The sequence below is a fragment of the Pelodiscus sinensis genome, chromosome 6 (genome assembly GCF_052426305.1).
Source record: "Pelodiscus sinensis isolate ZL-2025 chromosome 6, ASM5242630v1, whole genome shotgun sequence".
NCBI lineage: Eukaryota > Metazoa > Chordata > Testudines > Trionychidae > Pelodiscus > Pelodiscus sinensis.
In genome coordinates this window covers 96,415,064-96,430,744 of record NC_143057.1, presented here as the reverse complement: position 1 = coordinate 96,430,744, position 15,681 = coordinate 96,415,064, and the positions used below count along the sequence as shown (strand labels likewise).

At 41.9% G+C, this 15,681-nt stretch overlaps 2 long non-coding RNA genes across 4 annotated transcripts in view; one reads left to right on the top strand and one right to left on the bottom strand.

Annotated features, from left to right (window-relative positions):
• The window catches only part of LOC106732876 (uncharacterized), a 96,303-nt gene extending 80,776 nt beyond the window's left edge, over nt 1-15,527 (top strand). Inside the window, exons 5-6 of the long non-coding RNA XR_012904898.2 lie at nt 12,643-12,721; nt 13,869-15,527. This is a non-coding gene — a long non-coding RNA (uncharacterized LOC106732876). The remainder of the gene's footprint in view (nt 1-12,642; nt 12,722-13,868) is intronic.
• Nucleotides 1-15,681, bottom strand: part of LOC142829946 (uncharacterized) — a 143,231-nt gene that overhangs the window by 58,885 nt on the left and 68,665 nt on the right. The gene's annotated exons all lie outside the window — the stretch shown is intronic.

Below are 15,681 nucleotides of genomic sequence, written 5' to 3'. Positions count from 1 at the left end.
ACAGGCAACTTTCTCTTGCTTTAACCATTAGGTTAGACTGAGTCTAGTCCCAAAACCCTAAAGTCCACCTGTTCTGCACTGGAAGCTTTAAACAACAGTTAACACATATTTTAAGATGCAGAATAAGGTTGTGAAAGGTAGACCACACTATATTGGTTCAGTTCATAAATAGAGACATTTTTCCTAACTGATAGCCCTGCAAACCTGGGCTCTGACACTGTAGCTGAGTTGTTTGACTCACTGTAATTATAATAGAGATTTTGTAATCAGAGCTTGGGATAATCTTTTGTTCACTACCACAGGTGCATCGAATACACAAGGGCTACGTCTACACTGGCACCCTTTTCCGGAAATGCTTAAAACGGAACAGTTTTTCTGTTATAAGTATTTCTGGAAAAGCGCGTCTACATTGGCAGGATGCTTTTCCGGAAAAGCACTTTTTCCGGAAAAGCATCCGTGCCAATGTAGACGCGCTTTTCCGCAAAAAAGCCCCGATCGTCATTTTCGCGATCGGGGCTTTTTTGCGGAAAAGACTACTGTGCTGTCTACACTGGCCCTTTTCCGGAACAGTTTTTCCGGAAAAGGACTTTTGCCTGAACGGGAGCAGCATAGTTTTTCCGGAAAAACAATGACGATTTTACATTAGATCATCATTGCTTTTCCGGAAAAGCAAGCGGCCAGTGTAGACAGCTCGCAGCTTATTCCGGAAAAGCGGCTGCTTTTCCAGAATAAGTGGCCCAGTGTAGACACAGCCAAGGAGAAAGAGGCTGCAGTTCATTCTTCTTGCCTGTGCAGTACTCTGGGCTTAAAACTTATTTTTTCTTATTAAAGTTAACAGATGAATACACTAACCATCTTTCAAGCTGAATGGCACGTTAAGCACCCATATCAGAAACAGAATATATGAAAAACTAAAAATTACAATGAACACTATTTATAACAGCCTTCTTACCCACTGGAAGGAACATCTAGCTGTGCATAATTGGTTGAATCTATACACTAAAATGGCTTTGGATAATAAATGTAATCTTAAGTCTTTTGATACTGCAAGTGAGGATTTAATAAGCCTATGAGCATTACAATGCATGCTCTGTTTATAATAATAACATAATTCCTCTTTTAAAACTGATTTCAGCTATGTAACTCTGGTGTACAGTGGTTGCCATTACGAAGTCAGTATTTGCCAATTTAGACCATACAAGAAGGTTTTCAATACCAATGTCATTTTCTGTTCAATCTCTTACGTCACGGTGAAGGAAACGCCACTTAATGTTAACTTTAAATGGTAATCACTCTGACTCTTTTTTTCTCCCTTCCTGGGTGAAGTAGCCCTGGGTCACCCTTGAAGGGGCAGGACCTAGATGGGACGGAGTGGGGCTACCCCACCCCCAGGCCATGATTGGTGTAGGGGTGGGAGAGCCCCTTTGCCCCCCTTCTCACTAGGCACCCATACTCTGGAAGAGGCTTGGCACGCTTCCCAACCCCTAGGCCAGTCAGGGCCTGGGAGTGCGGGACGATTCCTCCTGCCCTGCAAGGCGCACATGGGCTCCTCGCAGGGCCGGGGCAAGTTAAAGGGAAGCTTCACGCAGCTCCCCTGCCCCCAGGCCCTGATTGACCTGGGAGCAGGGGACCACGCGAAGCCTCCTCCCATCCTGCCAGGAGCACGTGGCGCTTTGAAGCGCCGCACGCTGCTCGCAGAGCGGAGGGGGGGGGGAGATAATGTCAGCTTGAGCACATTTGTGGAAGCAGTCGGTGTAGAAATCAAGACTTTCTTTACGTCTGTTAGTGGGGGTCCACACGGAAGCCTTCCTCTTATGGGATTGGTGGCGGGAGGGGGAGCAGTATGGTCAGTGTGTTGTACATTGGTGTGTTGGAAATATTCCTTCAGGCAGAGGCAGCGAAAATAGGGTTCCAGATCCCCAGAGCCGGCTCAAGCCATTCCTGCGCCCCGGGCAGCGGGCGTGCGACACATGCGCGGCTCCGCCCCGGGCACATGGCGCATGTGCGGCCCCGCCTCCGGCGCGCTGCACACATCATAGCTGCAATTGGGCGCGCAGTGCCTGATTGCAGCTCTAAGGGGCACCGCGCGGCCGAGTGCGCAACGTCCCTTACAGCTGCCATCAGGCACCCCCCATAGGTTGGCTCCATGGGCAGCTACCCGGCTAGCCCCCCCCTTAATCCGGCCCTGCAGATCCCCACAGAACTGAATCTTATTTGTGGGTGTAGTGGGGCAGAAGGAGAGTCCGCAGGACAGGACAGATTCCTCTGCTGGGCTGAACGCTTGATTAGATAGATTGGTGGTGATGTTGGGCGAGTTGAAAGTATCTGGAATAAGAGATCCTGAGGCATATAGCAGTTTGGATAGTTTATTGTCCTTTTTCTTCTGAAGGGAGATGAAGTGGTCCTTGTAGGTGCTTTGTTGAAGTGTAGTAAAGTCTGGAGAAGATTAAATGTGCGTGTAGGCTTCTATACAAGCAAATTCATCACTGGAGCCAACAACATAAGCTACCAAATCAAAAGGTTATTTGACTGCACATCCAGTAATTCGATCTATGCCATGAAATGCCAGCAATGCCCCCCTGCTATATATATTGGACAAACTGGACAGTCCCTATGGGAAAGAATCAATGGCCACAAATCAGATATCCATTAAGAGAACATACAGAAACCTGTTGGAGAACAGTTCAATCTACCTAATCACTGTTTAAAAGATCTTCAAGTGGCTGTCTTGTCACAAACCAATTTGATTAGCCAAATACAAAGGGAGGCATTGGAATTACAATTCATCCACAAGTTCAGTTCTCATGCTGATGGCCTCAGTCGTGATGAGGGATGGTTGGGACATTATCAACCTAACATTCAATGAAGGTGCAAACAGCTCTTTGTGTAGATTCCTGTGTGTTAGTATCCTTCCTATCTATTGCCTTTGATTCTTATCTGCTTCGTTTTACCTATCTAATCTTCAAGTGCTTACTGATTGCCAGTTCTGCCTTCCTGTTTTTCCCTTTGATATTTCCATACTCTCTGCTCCTTGTTTCCCGCCCACCCCCTCCTTTTTTTCCTTCCTCCCTCTTCTTTCTCCTCTATTTATTTTGGGTCTGCACATCCTAAACTCAAAACTCTGTCATCTGAAGAAGTGGGCTGTACCCACAAAAGTTGATGATACCATCTGCATAATTAATTAATTTGCTTTGTGTTATAATTTGGTTGCCTCTAATGTGGCTGACACACCAAGAACTGAATCAGAGACGTCCAGAGGTAAAACACGAATCTTTACTATCTGAGCTAAAAATCCATATGCTCAATATAATATCGGTAACAAACACAGACCTTCTGTAGTCTGGACACAGAGTAGGCCATGTACCACAGTGCTGGATTACATGAACCTGAATCAAGGAAAATGTAGTTGACATTAAAATTATTACAGAGCTGCATTGATGGGTTTTCTACAGCTATTCAACATTCATTTGGAAACCAGTGACTAGAAAAAGGGTGAAATTTTGGGATATTATGGCATAGTGCATTATAACTTTATCATGTTTTGTCATGCCATGTGCATTTTGTGAGCCAGCCAAATATTTATTAGTATCACAGCATAGGTGACCAGCTGTCATCCTGAGCAATCTTCAGTTTGGGAGTAATTTTGAATACTTGTTTTTCTTTTCTCCATTACACTTTGTGTGGTGAGCTTTACTTTGCACTCAGTGTTTCCTGTATTCTGTGTCTTAGCATATGAAGCAGGTTGTAATAGCAAATTCTGAGAGAAAGCCATGCTGAAATTCTTTCATGATTCCGGATTTATATTTTAGACAAACATTTTATTCACATGGGATAGGCATTGGGTTGTATTAAATCATAAGGAGGGGAAAAAATTCTAATATGTCATCTGAGATAATTGCAATAATTCAAGCAAAATGGTTCAACAAATGTTCTTGCTGTTCCCTGGAAATGTTTCTGTCCATATCCACATCCACACATCTGAGTGGGCAGCAACCAATTTCATTCTGACACAGTAATTTAGACTTCACTGTGTGTGTCTCATAGCTGAATAATAAAATCAGGGTTCAGAGTGGAATGCAAAGAGGGGGTTGATGCAAATGTGGCAATTCATTGAACAACAAAAGTGAAGAGAGGATCACAATTTGAGACTATATTGCTGGAATCTTACAGCACATAAAACTACCACAATGAACAAGCAGCACTGTGTGTGCATTTACAAATGGATTTAAAAAACAAAACAAAACCCTTTGTATTGTTTCTTACAGAATAATTACAGAAAAGCCTTAAATGAGAGATAAGAAAGTAAGTAAGTACATTTAAATATAAAGAATTAGTCTTCCATTCACAGATGTTTCCTTAGTGGCAAAATGTGTAAGTTACTAAAAATGTACAGATACGGCTATTAGAGAACTGGTTTCCTTATCTGGTCTATTAATCTTATGGGGAGTAATATGATTTCATTGCAGGTATGTGAGACATATTCTAGAGATAAATTGGAAGTAACTAATATGTTCTCTCATTTTTTTCCATCGATGTGCAAAATAAATTTTATGTGTACCGAGGCATGTGCAGATGTGCATCTCCCATAGAAACACGTGCTGCTGGCTATGGACAGCTGTGAGCACTGTTTTGCAGATTTTGGAAATACCCCCTCTATCTGTACTGGAAATTAGAGGACTGCAGATGACTTCCCCTCAGTTTCCCTCCTTGCATCAAATCTGGTTCCTACTTGTTTTCTTTCCCCATCCTTCTTCCACAATTTATTATATTTCATTTGTCAGCTCTAGTAGTTTTCCACATGAGAGTGTTGGGGTGAGAACAGCAGGCTTCCTTCTTGATCTGGATTTCAGGCCATGGCATGGTCTATTGGGCTCACAAGTGGACAGTTTCTCATCCCAAATGGATTATTCATGGGACCAAACATAACTTGTTGAAATGCTAGGGAATGCAGTGGGCCCAACCAAGTCCTTGGATCTATGAGTTCCAGCATCCAGCATTTGCCATCTTGGAGAAACTATTTTGAGTGAACAAGAGCACCAGAACACTCATTATGGGAAAGCTGGGTAAGGTACCTTGCAACAGCTGTGTTTGTGGGCCAGGCTGGAATGGTCCAAGCTTCTACACTGTACGATTTGAAGAGAGATTTGCAAACAGTGTCAGTTAAGTGGGCATGCAAGGACATTAGCAAGAGATCTCATAGTGAAGCCTTATTTACCATTGCTGGAAACTCTCTTGTCCAGATAATTTCTCTCTTGGATATGGGGGTCCATGTGTTTAACATGGACATGGATTTCAAGCATGTTGCCTGTTGTACTGGTTGGGTATGCAAGGAAAGCACAAAGCTGGAAGCAAGAGGAGTTAATTTCTATTTTGTAATTATGCTGCAGGGATGGGGGACTGATGTATGCCATCATCTTGTGAATGAGGCATCAGTCTGCCATCTGTGTAGACCAGGATTTCATTGATAGGAGAGCCTGAGCTCTTGTGGCAAACTGGGTGATTGCCTCACGCCATGCAGTACCTGATGGGGCTGTGAACCTTCTTTAGGCAAGGGAATTATATGGGCCAGTAGGGCCTCTTGTGCAAGGAACTGGTGAAGCCCAGGATTTTCTGGTTTTATGCATGAAAAAAAGGAATTGCTGGTGACTGCTCGGCACAGTTGTTTACTCTCACACACACACATGCACTCTCCCCTTTTCACTGCTGCCAGGACTGGTTGTTTGACAAGAAAGGTTTAGTAAATTTGTGTCAGCTTAGCCACAACTTTCCAATGTTCTAACTGGCCCCATTTCATGGCAAGATACTATTTGCACATTCCCTGAGCAGGTGCTGCCACTTGTACTGGTTTTCTAATATAGTAAATTGTCTGTTTCATTTTAATCCTTATTTGCCTGTTGTAAAATGTAACTGAGCTTTTTAGAGAAATAGGCCAGTACCTAGGCCAGTGTTTCTCAACCTTTTTTTATAAAGTACCCCCAGTACCTACAGTTTTCAGACACATTTTTTTTCTACCTTTGCAACACAATTGTTTAAACAGCTTAATGGTAGCCGGGGATGGCTGATGAAATTTTTGTGTGTAAAAAGTACAAAAATAGTAAAGCACTGTAAAACTTAAAACAAAAATTCAGTTTTCTCCAAATGTCAGTTGTGTTGACATATCCCCCAGATTTCTCTTAAGTACCCCTAAGGGTACTCATACCACTGGTTGAGAAACACTGCTGTAGGCCAATATCCTTTTAGGAGATCTTTGGGTTTTTTCCAGGTGACACATGGGCCAGGTTATCCCTAACACAGTGCATCTGAGCACAAGTACTGAAGCTCCCATATCAATCTGTTTGATACAATCCTTACTAGGTTATAGTATATAGGTATGGTATAGAAATATCTGGTGCTTTTATTAGAGAAAATAGATGTGAAACATCTTGCAAACATGTTTGTTACATCTATTTTCTCTAGTAAAGGAACCAAATATCTCTGTACTATAGGCATAGTATAGAATAGAGATATTTGGTGCCTTTAATAGAGAAAATAGATGTGAAACATCTTGCAAACATGTCCATTACATTTGCTATATGCTACAAAAATATCATGGCAAAAATGAGGTGGAGGAAGGAAAAAGCACATATACGTGCTGAAAGCTAAACCTGGCTCACCACAAGAAAACTGCTTGTATTTTTCCAAAAGCTTATTAATTTCCTGCACTCTTTAAAGATTATATGAACTCAGCATGACCCTTCAGCATCCTTAAAATGCATTTGCCATGGAAAAATACTAAATTCCTTCAACTAATTAGCACAGATTGCTACTTCCCCATTATTCCTTTGAGCATGACAGTACGTTAATGATATCAGAATAGCTTTATATTTGAAGTTTGGGGTTTTTATTCTTATTATTTTACTTTTAAACAATCTTTCACTTTCTGCAAAGTAATGTAGCTAAAACTAAGAAAAAAAGATTGTTCTTGATAATAACTTGTCAGTAATTCTTAAGAGTCTTAAAGTTACAACTACATAGCTGTTTTCAAGAGCAACATATATCTCATGAATATACATGAGTGGTGCATCTGTTTTTATTTTATTTTATTTTAGACCCATGTTGGATATTTGATACTTAAATAACAGAATTATAGAAATGTAATGGTGTAAGAGATGTTGCGAGATCATCTAGTCCAACTCCCTATGCTGAGGCAGGACCAAGTATACCTATACCATCCCTGATAAGGACAGGTTAGACAAATCCTAAAAGCCACTAATGATGTGAATCCCACAACTTCCCGCTGAAGCCTATTCCAGCGCTTAACTACCCTTCTAGTTAGAAAGTATTTCCTAGTATCTAACCTAAACCTCCCCCATGGGAAATTAAGCCTATTGCTACTTGTTCAGCCTTTAGAGCACATGGAGAAAAACGTATCCCCATCCTTTCATAACAGCCTTTAACCTATTTGAATGTTATCAAGTCTCCCCTTCAGCCATTTTTCTCTAAGACTAAGCATGCCCGGTTTCTTTCCTCAAAGGCAGATTTTAAAATCCTTTTATCATTTTTGGTGGTCTCCTCTTTCTCCAGTTTGCTCACACGTTTCTTGAAGTGTGAAACCCAGAACTGGGCACAGAACTCCATCTGGGACCTCACCAGTACAGAGCAGAGCAGGAAGAGTACTTCCCACATGTTACAGATGACACTTCCACTAATATAACCCAGAATTATATTGATCTTTTAATTTATTTTTTCCCCAGATCACTTCCAGGAGTATTACTAGAGCTCTGCACTAATACAAAATGTGTATATGTATCCGCAAAAATGAGCCACAGATACCCACATTGACATCCAGAGATGGGGATACCCATGGATATAAAGCCAATATCTGCACATTTGCAGGGTTCTAGATACGTTATTTGACTCTGAATCCATATCTGCAAAAATGAGCTGTAGGTATCTGCGGATATAAAGCAGATATCTGAGGAGTTGCAAGACTCTAAGTATTAGTACCTAATCAAATATTCCCCATTTTGCGTTTCTGTGTTTGATTGTTCTTAAGTGTAATACTTTGCACTTGTCCTTACTGCAGAGGCAGATTAGGGATCTGCGGGGCTCTGGGCCAGAGCCAGTTGTGCACCTTCCTCACCTCATTTTTCAGTTCCCCATAACTCCTCCAGTGCTCCTGCTGGAGAAATGGGATTGGGGCACAGGGGCTTTCCGAACCCATCTGCCCGATGTTCTGTGGGGAAATAGCCAGGGTGAGGGGGCTTGCCCAGCTCCCCAGCAGGAGCATCAGGTGGGCAAAGCAGGTTGGATCAGGTTGTGGGCGTACACATTTTTCTGGGGATCCCCCAATTGGTTGGAGCCCCTAGGCCCAGTGGCTAATTTGCCACTGCTTTACTGAATTTCATCCTGTAGATTTCAGACATTCTCCAGGTAGTAAAGATGTTTTCAGTTCTAACCCCTCTCCTCCAAAATCAGATGTAGGTCATTGGTATTGGCTTGTGTAGTTATGTTGAAAGAAGGTGTCTTGTCCTGCTAAAGCATTTTGTCTTGTCCATAAAGCATTTTATGGCTTTATGACACTCTTCATGTATTTAGGAGCGCCAAATGCAAATCAGAGGTACTGTATGGCCCTTGAGGAACCTAGTATTGAAAGTACAACTTTGGAGCTTGCAGCCCCAGTAGACTTAAACAGCAACCACTGTGCAATTCATAAGTAGTGGCATGTGCAAACAAACATTCCACCTGTGAATGGCCAGTGGGGCCGACAGACTCGCTGGCCCCCTGGGCAATAAGGGGGGAGTAGCTCCGCACCCTAGAGGGATGGGGCTTCGGGCAGAAAGGGCGGGGCTGGGGCTAGCCTCAGCACCACCTGGAGCTAGCCTCCCACCCTTGGAGCTAGCCTCAGCACCACCTGGAGCACACTGTGCAGTGCTCCATTGGTGATTTAAAGGGTCCAAAGCTCAAGCCACTGCTTCAGTAAGGGAGCCCCAGACCCTTTTGAATCACTGGGGCCCTGGGTGTTTGTTCCCTTTGCCACCCGCAGTCAGTACACATGTGAATGGTACATAGGGTTGTCAGATGGTTTCAACAAAAATACCAGACACACTTGACATTACATCACAATCTACATTACATCTTATTTAGAAAATACCAGACATTTATATTTTCTAAATTTGTTTCCTGAACAGAAAGCTTAAATACTGGACTGTTTGGTTCAAAACCGGACACCTGGCAACCCTAGTGGTATGGCATGTTTGGGAAACATTGGTGGCACAAAGTGAGTGTGCGGGAGTGTTTGCCCATGTGTGCATGCTACAAACTTAGTGGAATCATTTGCCCCACAATTCCCTTTAAAATTTCACTGGGATTGAGAATTCTTTCAACTGCTTTGTGCCCCAGGAATATTTTGGTATCTCCATGTTTTACAGAAATGATTGTGGAAATGCTTGTGTGTTTGTATCTACTGTTCCTATGGCAGTTTCTGCTGCAGTTCTAGTCATGTGACACCATTCTGAGGATTTGGTAGTGCCTTCTGCCAGCCATTGTCAGAAACCGAAGCCCCCTTGCAAGCCCACTCAGCTTGATGATGAAGCCTTTTGAGCTTGGGGGGAGGGGGAGTCACATCAGAAAACAAATGTTTAAAAATAACAAAAGCTCCCTTCCTGCCAGCCAGATGCCATAGCAATTTATTTTAAACATTAAATTACACAATTATCAGATGCAGAAAATACTAATATTAAGACAGTTTTAGTTCTTTCATTTTGTAAGTGGAAATATTTTTATTTATGGTGCTATATGTAGATATATATGTTTTTGTTTTCTGTGTAATTCACCTTTTAAGATTCTAAGAACTATTCCTGTGTGCAGAGTTGTTTTTAACATAAAACTAAAGTGACAGACACATACTCTGCTATCTGTCATGGAGTATTTACTATAATACCTGTAGTTCATTAATCTAAGACAAGTAGTTTTTTTTTTTTTTTTTTTTGCCAGAGCCTTCGTTTTCTGCCATTTTGTGTCTGGAAACATAACATGTCCCCTCACAGAGAAATTTGTGTGGTCTAACTTAAATGATGTTTGGGAAGCATATAGGAGCAAGCATTTATTAATGCCAGCCAGTGCAGAGTTGGGAACAAAACTCAGTATCTTCTGACTTCTAATCTTGGGCTAATTCTACTTCAGAAAGATTAAAGAAAGATACCCCCATCACTAGGTTCTTCCAATAAACTCTTACCCCTCCATCCCACATTCAGTACCAATTTTGCAAAATATCTGAACTTCAGGTTCGCAAAGCAATATTACCTGAGCTGGTAAAAATGTTTGCCTATTTTATTATGTCCTGCCTATCAGGGTTGTAATTCTCTAGTTCTGAATTCAGACGCTTGGAGGCTGAGAAGCTGGATGGATTTTTTTTTTATTGACTCTGCCCCCACATGTTGCACAAGTGGTGATTTATCTTTTAAAAGACTTTGATAAAATAACACAAGATAAAGCTGCAGTACAGAAAGCCTGGGTCCATATTATTAGTATCTGAGCAGTTTTCCCAGATTGCCTCAAGACTGCCATGATATTTGCATTTAAATTGATATGTGCTATGTAACACTGAAAATGCTAAAACTCACAGTGGTGGATGTTAGCCTTCATTTTTAACAGTTTCTGGAAACAATAAAAACAAATGTTTGTAACAAGCAGAGCTGGTCAGAACATATTTATTAAATGTATTTCTCTCCCCCAAATATGCTGTTTTGTCAAAGCCAGAATGTTTTGTGGAGATTTAATTGACTTTGAGGAAGTTAATATTCAGAAGGTTTGTGCGCTCCAAAGCTATCTTATCCTTTCTGATAGAGATGTAGCCGTGTTAGTCTGGGGTAACTGAAGCAAAATGCAGGACAATGTAGCACTTTAAAGACTAACAAGATGGTTAGTCTTTAAAGTGCTACATTATCCTTTCTGGAGAGGGAAAATCTGAAAACCTGATCACTGAGTAGAAGATGGACCTTTTGGAATAAATCCAACTCTTGAAAATGTTAAAAGGATTTTCGGTTTTGTTCCAGTGAAGAACAAAAACAAATTTTGAAACCTCAAAAGTTGTCAGGAAATGGAATTGTCATCATCTGGCCAAGGAAACAATCCTACAAAGACTGCTTGTTGAATCAGACCCACCCACGTGGATGCTTCATACATGTGCAGTCCAATGGCACTAAGGTTCACCCTTAAAGAGCTGAGTGACAGATGATGTCTACAGTGTATACTTCTGTGACAGTGGTTGCATTGCTCTGAGTTGAACTAGTCATGAAACTGTGTATTATATACAATGCTAGTTGCAGTGTTAGGCTGAAAGCAAGAGTCCCAAATGTTTGCTGTTCAGTGAGCATGTATTCCTTTTAGTACAGATTGGATCTTCCTAGTCCAGCACCCTCCCTGACCTGGCCCCACTCCCACCAGTGATGGTGAGGCCGGGGTGTTCAGGCACTCCAGCCCCACTGCCACTGAGGATTCCCCAGGTTCCCTGGCCAGGACTCCCTAACTGCCTGGCTCTGCTACCACTGAAGGTTCCCTGGTCTGGGGCCGCCTGTCCTCTACCGTCCCCACTACCAGAGCCAGTCCCGCTCCAGCCAGGGGTTCCCCGGCCCTGGGATCACCTGGCTGCTGCCTGGCCCTGCTGCTGCCAGGGGATTCCCTAGCCAGGGCTGGGGCTCCCCATTTGCCACTTGGCCCTGCTGATACCAGGGGCTCCCTAAGCCTGCAAGCCCCACTGACACCAGAGATTCCCTGACCTGGCCAGGGCTCCGCAGCCACTGCCTGTCCCCGCCAGAGCTCCCCAGCCCTGCATGCTCCCATACCTGGCCTCCAGGCTCATTGATCCAGCATGGACATGGATGTTGCTGGACTAGAGAGTCCTGGATTTCAGAGGTGCATCCTGTATTTTGGCTCATTTAGGCTCAATAGAGCAAGTTAATAAAATAGAACATAGATGATCCTGAAGATGGATTTTTAAAAGTTCTAGATTAAAGTCCTAATCAGATTATTAACAAATATAAATACAACCCCAGATCTAGCAAAGACCCCTGCACACAAATCCCTTCTGGCATCAATGGGACTACTCAGTGTGTGAGGTTAAGCATGTGCATAAACCTTTGCTGCATCAGGGCCAAAATGACTTGTCCAAGAACACATAATCCTCTCAATTGAGTTGGGGCACCTCCATTTTTCCAGGCAGAAAATACTTTCCTATAACAGTTGGGTGGGTGTTGTGATCCTTCATCTATTAATGATGGAAAGCACTTTGAAACTGTTGAATAGAATATTATACGAAGGTGGATAGTCTTCTCATGAGGAGGGGTAACCAGATGGTGCTGTTACATGTGGTCTTATAATTTCTTTTTCTTACCAAAGAAGCAGGTTTTCAACCTCTGAGAAAATGAAGTTTTGTATGCAATATATGGGTATGTCAACACTGCAGCTGAGAGAGTGCTTCCAATTGAAAGTAGATACACACTAGTTTTACTCAAGTTAGTATACTGAAACTAGCAGCATAGCTGTGAGTTGCACAGACCTCAGGTGCATACTCAGATGTCAAACCTGAGCAGCTGCCTGTGCGACCACAGGCTATACCGCTACTTTAACATCGCTAATGTGTGTTGTCTGTCTACCTCCCAGCTGCTGTCCAGATGTACCGGATGGGTAAAATCTGACCCCTGCTGAAGTCAATAAGAGTTTTGCCATTCATTTCAGAAGGGTAAGGATTTCATCCTGTGTTGGCAAAAATCACCTGCTCAGAGCCTGATTTAGTAAAGGGAACAGCAGGTCAGGTTATGGGTTTGACTGCTGAGGTGACAAATCTCCAGTTTTGAAGGTACACTATGAACTTTCTCTCTGGTTGTGGAAAGAGATGCAGCAATCACATCATTTTAATATTTGAATAAACTGGAATACTGTGTTCTAATTCAGTGCTGATTCTTAGGGTTTGTCTAGACTACATGGCTGTTGACAGAGCCATGTAAACTAGCTTACCCGACATAGTCAATGAAGTGGGGATTTAAATAATCCCCTCCTCATTAAATAAAAATGGCTGCCGCGCTGTGCCAACAATCAGCTGATCCGGCACAGCGCGGGAGTCTAGACACGGATCGGTCGACAAGGAAAGCCTTTGTCGGCTGCTCCTGTAAACCTCATTTCACAAGGCATAAGGGAGCAGTTGACGAGACTTCCCTTGCCAACCGATCTGCATCTAGACTCCCGCGCTGTGCCAGATCAGCTGATTGTCAGCACTGCGTGGTGGCCATTTTTATTTTAATGAAGTGGGGGGTTATTTAAATCGCCGCTTCATTGACTGTCGGGTAAGCTAGTTTACATGTCTTTGTCGACAGAGCCATGTAGTCAAGATATACCCTTAGTGTCCTATAACTTACCTTTTTAAATGCAACTTCTTATTCCTTCAAGGGTTTGATTTTTCTCTTTTTGTGTAGTTTGGATTCTTAAATAAGTGTTATCTTTGTACCTGTTTCAAAGACTGACTTATTTAAGAGCAAGGGAGACACAGAAATGTCTAGGGTTCTGTTTAAGTATTCTACTCTATATTTATACAGATGATGCAGAGAGATGACCTGTAGCCTTGGAAAACATAAAACACTTATATTGAGGATAATTTTCAAGCACCAGAAACCTAATTTATTTTATTCCTTGTTGAGAAGATCTAACAAGCTGCATTGTGGAGCCAGCTAAATTGTTAAGCAGTTAGAAATTGTCAGTTTCCTTATACACATTTCCTCCTACTTTGCTTATGTATGTATGTATAATGGGCCCAATTCTTGGACTTAACTTGTTTTATGAAGTCATCCCTCTGGTATTTCACCTTTGTTAATAGTTCATGCTTTCTGTTTTAGAATGTATGAGTTCCAAGGAGAATCCAAGAAGAAGTTTTGTTTTCATAACTGATACCTCCCTCCGAACTTGAAGATAGCGCCACTTAAAACATTCTGCCATCCTAGGATTGGTTTGAATTTCAAGCAAATCTCTGTGTGTTTGGATGAATTTTGATTTAAGTAGAACAGCTCCCTTTCCAGCAACTGGATTAATATTGCAAGTGCTTTGGGCATGATGAGTCATGCTCATGCTGGCACTGGAAACTGGCTTTTTAATTTAAGGCTGCAGAAAACATGAGCATGCCTAGGTCTCTCTCCTCTCTGGTTATGCTTGGAAAGAAATGCCTCTGAAAATGTTGAAAAACAGCGAGTGATTTCAGCAGGCTAATGAGCGTACATTATTATTTGTATCTCCCCTTGAGCCATACTAAAGGCTTGCACTAAGGTTTTCACTTTCCTAGTAGCTGTTTGCATGAATGTACAGGTCTGTAGTGTGACAAATATTTGTCAGCCACATCTAATGAAGATTTGGCTAATTCCCAAATTACTTCATAAGTCTCACCTCTTAATTACAACCTTGATGCAGAAAAGTACTTAAACATGTGCCTAACTTTAAAAAGCAGAACTGTTCACATGCCTCAGTAAGGCTGAATTGCTGAATCAAGGACTAAGATCTTCTCAACTCCTGGTCCCGGGGGAAGTCCTCCTTCATCTCCAATAAATGAGCCATAAAAATGTCTCTGAAATCTCCCCAAGATTATATTCCCTTGTAATTCACAGGAGCTGTGTTTAGCAGCTGACCTTTTGTTTTATATATGAAGAGAACTTTGTGTGAAATGAATAAAGAAATTATTCTTACAATTCTAAAAAGTTAGTAGATAACTGCTCACTCAGGTCAGTATATGTAATTTGCATTGTAGAAAGATAAAAAAGCATGGATGCAATATTGTTTTGATTTAGGGCTTTTAGACAATGTGTTTGTCATAGCTTTAGGACTACCCTGTCCTGTTTCAAGGATCATCATCATTAATATTGTTAATATTCAGCTGTTCCCAATTGAATATTGAAACAACATCCTCAGTTTTCCACTTCAGCTCTGCAACCTGACTAATGCTGATTTCCTGACTTCTGGGTCAAAGTGACTGTAAAGATAATGTCTGTGCTGAAGTGATAGGTGTTTTGCAGCAGAACTTGTGCAATCATGCTAAAATATTTCACAACTAATACTTGTTTCCTTCCTCTGCAATAGTACCAGATGTACTATAGGTTTGACTGAGTAAATGCAATGTTTCTTCTCATTAAACTCCTGATCTTCAAATCAGTATTTTCCTCAGTGAGCAAAAGTTCTGTAACTCACAAGTGCAATAGAAGGAAGGGATCTTAATCCGGTCTAAATGACCTTCGATACTGGGAGACATAAAATCACAGGCATATCATAGCATTTGTGATCGTCAGCAGAAGTGTCTCATATTGCAAGTACAAAAAAGGTCTTTATCTTACTCTTTCCGTATTACATTTCCTCATGATTGTGCCAGGGCTTTTGAATAAAGAAAACTTTTATATTGGATTAGATACTAGGGAAATATTTTTGGGGAAAAATAAAGTAAATATTTCCTTTCAATTTTAGTCCATTGGTGGCATTCAGGTAATTCTGGGGATTAAGAATTCATGGGCAGTTAGTGTTTGGATGGGGGGCTCTTGGTTGGCAAGATATTCCGTGTTTTGGGATAGGGCATCAGCAATCTTGTTCTGGGCCAAGCCAAAGCACTGAACAAGAGGCCACTTGGCTGGATTCTGTTCTTTACTTCCTTCAGTTTCAAAATCATGTACAGTA